General features: G+C 38.0%; 1 long non-coding RNA gene across 1 annotated transcript; it reads right to left on the bottom strand.

Moving 5' to 3' along the window:
• Positions 1 to 1,416: 1,416 nt before the first annotated feature.
• On the bottom strand, positions 1,417 to 5,028 carry LOC138759861 (uncharacterized). Its single transcript, XR_011355161.1, has 3 exons — positions 4,712 to 5,028; positions 3,478 to 3,777; positions 1,417 to 1,588 (listed from the first exon to the last, which is right to left on the bottom strand). It is a non-coding gene; the product is annotated as an uncharacterized lncRNA (long non-coding RNA).
• Between the last annotated feature and the right edge of the window lie 499 nt (positions 5,029 to 5,527).

The raw sequence follows: 5,527 nt of genomic DNA, 5'->3' as shown, positions 1-5,527 counted from the left end.
TAGCTGTTATCAAAAATATCCTATTAACTAGCCTCTGTGGTCCTTACAGATGTTTGGAATAAATCTTATTAGATCCTTAAGGGCATTTAAAAAATATTATGTAACCTTTTATACTTTTATACAATCAGGGCAACTAAAGATGCTTACAACCAGATGTGCATAGGACAGGGGAATAATATAATTACTCAGGAAGGAGTAAACTTGAGAATCAGGAACAATTTATTTTAAAACAAGTGATATTAGGATAAGTTAAATAAAACATGGTACAATGTAATTGTGATCAAAGCATTTCTCTGTCAAATAGCATTATAACTATTGGTCCTATAAATTATATCAGTTTGTAAGCTGAAGGCTAAATTGTCCAAAGATCCAGATTGCTCTTTTTTACAGTTTGAATTTACAGGCAACATTGAACTAAGACCACGATTGAATTCAAAGAGACAATGTGAAAATCAAAATAGAGGAAGATGAAACAGTGATGCAAATTGGAAGCATCCATGAAAGCAAATGGACAGTCACTGTTTAGGTTCAAACCCTCTGCTCAAAAGTGGAGTACTGCATAACTGAGATCTTCCAGCAATTTTTTTTTTGCTCTAGATTTTGACCTCTGCAGTCCCTTGTGTCTTTTTAAATAGGAAGGTTGCCAATGATTAAATTGCAAGTCCAAATCTACCACGCCTGCCATTTTTACTCCCCACCTACCCAATCACCTGCAGTTTTGTGGTGATATGTAATTACACCACTAGGTCACCAGGGGTCATCCCGGTGACCTTCTATATAAAGCAGTCCAGAGCTACAGTCTCGCCTTCCAGGTTCATCTTGCAGAGAGACAAGACCTCTTAGTGTACATATTGGTTTATTAAAGCTGTCTTATACTCACACTGCTGGTGTGGTTATTGTCAATACAATTTAATAAACTAATATGTACACTAAGAGGTCTTGTCTCTCTGCAAGACGAACAAAGAAGGCGAGACTGTAGCTCTGGACTGCTTTATATACAAGGTCACTGGGATGACCCATGGTGACCTAGTGTTGTAATTACATATCACCACAAGTTTAATACACAAAAGTGCTGGAGAACCTCAAAAGGTAATGCAGCATTCTTTATGGCAAAGATACATAACCAATGTTTTGAGCCATGCCCTTTATCAAGGTATGAGTAAAAAGAAGGCAGGTACCTGTTACTGTGTATTAAACTATAGTCACAGCATCTGCAGGCTTTTTGATTTAACTCCATTACCCATAGTACTGGTCATATTTATCTTCCAATAATTTATTAAGATACTTAAAGTAACTTACTTTTTTCACTTGAAATTTCAAGAGAAATAACCTTTTGAATACATGAGGCAGAAATCAATTTACATTTTCAATGTTACATTCACTCTTGAAATAATTAATTGTTGCCCTTTCTTTTATTTTTCTTCAGCACATCTGACCTCGTCTTGTATAGAATAGCTCAATTTCCACTGGCAAATGTCCCTAATGAAAGATCATTCTGAAACAATTCAACATTTATTGGAAGCAGTCTGTCTGCAGGGAAAGTGTCCTTTGTCAACAGATATGTCTGACAAAGGCCTGTGAGTTGTTCCTTGCAGGAGAGAACAAACAAAACAGATCAGGCATTTCAAAATTAGAAACAAGGTGGAGCCTATAATTGTAATGTATTTCTAAATTAAGCAAATTTGTTTAGAGAGATTTTACAATTATGTTAAGAACAAAAGGGTAAATAGGAAGAAAATGGGTTCCCTTATAGAATCATTGTGGAGATGGGCAATGTCTCCAATGAACACTTCTCCTCTGAATTTACCATGGAGAAGGTCATGGAAGCTAAGGAATTGAGGAAAATAAATAGTGATGTCTTGAAACATATTCAATTACAAAATAGGTGCTTGCAGTCCTAAAGCAAGTTAAGGGGGATAAATTCCCAGGGCCTGGCCAAGTGCATCTTCAGACATTGTAGGAAGCAAGGGAAGAAATTGCTGAGGCCCTGTTAGAAATATTTGCATCATCTTTAGCAATGGACAAGATATAAGAAGACTTAAGGATGGCTAATGTTGTTCCTTCATTTAAGATAGCCTCAAGGAGAAGGCAGTGATCTACAGGCTGGTGAGCCAATCAGCAGTGTTGAGAAAGTTACTGGAGGAGATTCTGAAGGACATAACCTACTAGCATTTGGAAAAGCAAGGATTAAGTATGGACCATCAGCATCACTTTGTGCATGGGAAATCTTATCTCACAAGTTTTATTAAGTTTTGTTTTTATGTTTAAGGTGGTAAGGTGGTAGAAGATGTCTACATGGATTTTTGCAAGGCCTTTGATAACATCCCACATGGTAGGCTTAACCAATGTGAGACAGGCAAGTGAATTCAAAATTTGCTGGGTAGAAGTCAGAAGTCACATTGTAGTTATAGTTGCCACAGTTAGTAAGTTTGAGGATGACACCAAAATTGGTGGTAAGTTAACCCAAGGCAGAACTTGCACGATAAATGGTTGGAACCATGAATATTGAACAGCAGAGAAACTATATTTTACAATTACACAGTTTCCTTAAAGAAGTAACAGGTAGATAGGGTGCCTTCATCAGTTAGGTCAATGAGTACAGTAGTTGGGACATCATACAGCTATACAAGAAGTTGGTTAGACCACAGTTGGATTATTGTGCACATTTCCGGTCACCCAGCTATTGGAAGGGGGTATCATTAAACTGGATAAGGAACAAAAAAGATTCATGAGCTTCAGTGATAAGGAGAGGCTGACTAGGCTGGAACCTCTCCCTGGAGCATTCCAGATTGAGGGGTGATTTTATTAAGGTATATAATATCATGATTGGCATAGATAACATGAATTATGTCAGTCTTTGTCCCATCGTAGGGGATTCTAAATCTAGAGGCCATAGTTTAAGATGAAGAGAGGAAAGATTTTATAGGGACCAGGCCGGGGGTAGCTTTTTCACACAGAGGTGGTGGGTAAATGAAACAAGCTGCCAGAGGAAGCTGTGGAGGCAAGTATAATTACCATGTTTAAACAACATTTAAACAGGTATGTGAATAAGAAAAGCTTCAACGATATGGGCCAATGCAGGCTAATGGGACTATCTCAAGTAGACAACTTGGTGGGTATGGATGATTGTTTTCCTGCAATATACCTCTTTAACTGCATGAACTCTATTCAGTCTATTTTTAAGGAAAAATAATAATTCTGAAACATTTAATTCAAAATTAAATACAAATAGAAAACTCCCCTAACAGTGATGTATGGTGTTGGTGCACTGTTGCAGTCATCTGCATTAACGAGTCAGAATTTAAATTCAATTAAGTAGGGATAACCACTGAACCACTAGGATGTGATTAAAACTTATATGATTCATTAACGTCATTCAGGGAAGGAAGTCTATTATCCTTATTTGATATGACTGTGTCATCTGACTGCACAAGTGGTTGACTCCCAAATAACCACTAAGTTAATAATTGTACCTACATTAAAGCAACAAAATAAACCAGATTTGACCAGGGCCTTGAATTGGACATGCCAAAATTGCTCCCTGTTCAGATTATCTTGCACGGTCTGCTTCTGAAACATAGGGGTACTGGTGTCTAAGTTGAAAGGGTTGTTCCAAAACAAATCTATTTTGTCAACATCTCCCAAATCAAGAAGGGTAAAGAACATTTTGGACAGCACCATTTGAAGGTTCCTCTCCAAGTATTCTTGAAGGTTCCTCTCCAAGCATTCTCAAGCAGATAGTTGCTGGGACTAAACAGTAGAGCGGGACTTCCTTCTCTGGAAGAAAGGAACCAGATCAGAAAGAGGTTTTCTATCATAATTTCAAAGGCAATCAGAGATTAGCAATGAAGCCAGAACCCTGCTGAATAAATTTAAAATAAAATAATACATTAAAACTCATTGTATAGTTTCAAAATGTCATTTTTTCCAAAGGCAAAAAGACTTGGGATGAATTATTACTGTGGCATGTAATAAATTGTGAACATCTGTGAGAATGGTTATAATTAGGGAAACATTATAAACACACTTAATTTAAACAAATTTACTATGTTGCTTTGAACAGCAACCAAACTAACTCTTTCTCCTGATCTATTAAAATCTAATCCTGGTATAATATAAATTTAACATGATGTCAGCAGAATTTCATGCATTACAGAAGAAACTGTCACAGCTGCTCTTGGGTGGAGATTTAGTATCTCTTTACTTCCAGATTTTATGCTTTTTTATGGTCAAACATGAACATTTCATAAGTCATGGGTAAAAGCAAGTTCATGGTAAATAAATGTGACTACTGCAGGTCACTGATTTCAGATACAATAAGGGAGGATATAGTTGCCTTTGAAGTGTTGCAATGTATAATATATTCACAAAGTCGATTCCTGGGATATGGTGTTATCCTTCAAGGGAATAAAGATATCATTTAAAAATAGCAGAAATATGCTAAATGATTCAAAGAATTTGATAAGTTCTTGTACGGTGTGAAACATTAATGCTTTCCAGTGCTGCAGATTAGTCCTCGACTCTACTCTTTATTCACTCATGACTGTGTAGTCAGGTTCAGCACCAACTTGCTCTAACAATTTGCTGATGACATGACCATTGTTGGTCCAACAACTAAACGATGAGGTGAAGAATCGGGTTGAAGGGTACCAGAACAACAATCACACTCTCACCAAAACCAAGGAGAGGCCGAGGCCAAGGGACTACACACCTGCCCATATTAATAAGAAGGAGGTGGAGAGGATTAGAACCTTCAAGTTTCTGAGTGTCCAAATTTCAGAGCACCTCTCCTGGAGCCAGCACATCAAGGCAACTGAGAAGAAAGCACACCTCTGCTTTCCATGGAGTCTGAGGAGATTTGGTATTTTGTTGGATATTCTATAAAATTTCAACTGGTGCACTGTGGAAAGTATACTGACAGGTTACATTGTAGCCTGGTTTGGGAATTCAACTGTTCAGGAACACAAAAGGCTCCAGAAGATAACAAACATAGCTCGATTCAGCACAGGCTCCTATCTTCCAGCCACTAAATGCATCAATGTGAGCCACTGTCTCAAGCAGGCAGCTGACATCATAAAGGAACCCCATCACCCTGGTGGCTTTTCTCATTTCTATCATTGGGCATAAGGTTCAGCAGCCTGAAGCACACCACCTCTCCCAGTGGCAATCCATTTCAAGTCCCCACCCCATTCCCATGCCAAAATGTCTGTCCATGGCGTTGTGCACTACCAGATTGAGACCACCTGCAAATTGGAGGAACAACACCTCATATTCTGTCTGGGAATTCTTCAACCAGATGGCATTAACGTCGACTCCTCTGGTTTCTGTTACATCTCCCACCCATACAGTCTATCTATATTTCTCCTTTACTTGAACTATCTTTCTTTCTTTCCTTTTCCCTCTGTCTCCTTTCATCCAGATCTGCATTCACAAAGCCATCCCTTCCGTAATCAATTCTCCCCTAATCATTTCTCCCCATTCCTCTCTTTTTCCATTCATATCCAATTATCACCTTTTGTCTGTTGGT

Source organism: Narcine bancroftii, chromosome 4, assembly GCF_036971445.1.
Source record: "Narcine bancroftii isolate sNarBan1 chromosome 4, sNarBan1.hap1, whole genome shotgun sequence".
In the NCBI taxonomy this organism is placed as follows: Eukaryota; Metazoa; Chordata; class Chondrichthyes; order Torpediniformes; family Narcinidae; genus Narcine; species Narcine bancroftii.
This window is presented reverse-complemented; position numbering and strand designations above follow the sequence as displayed.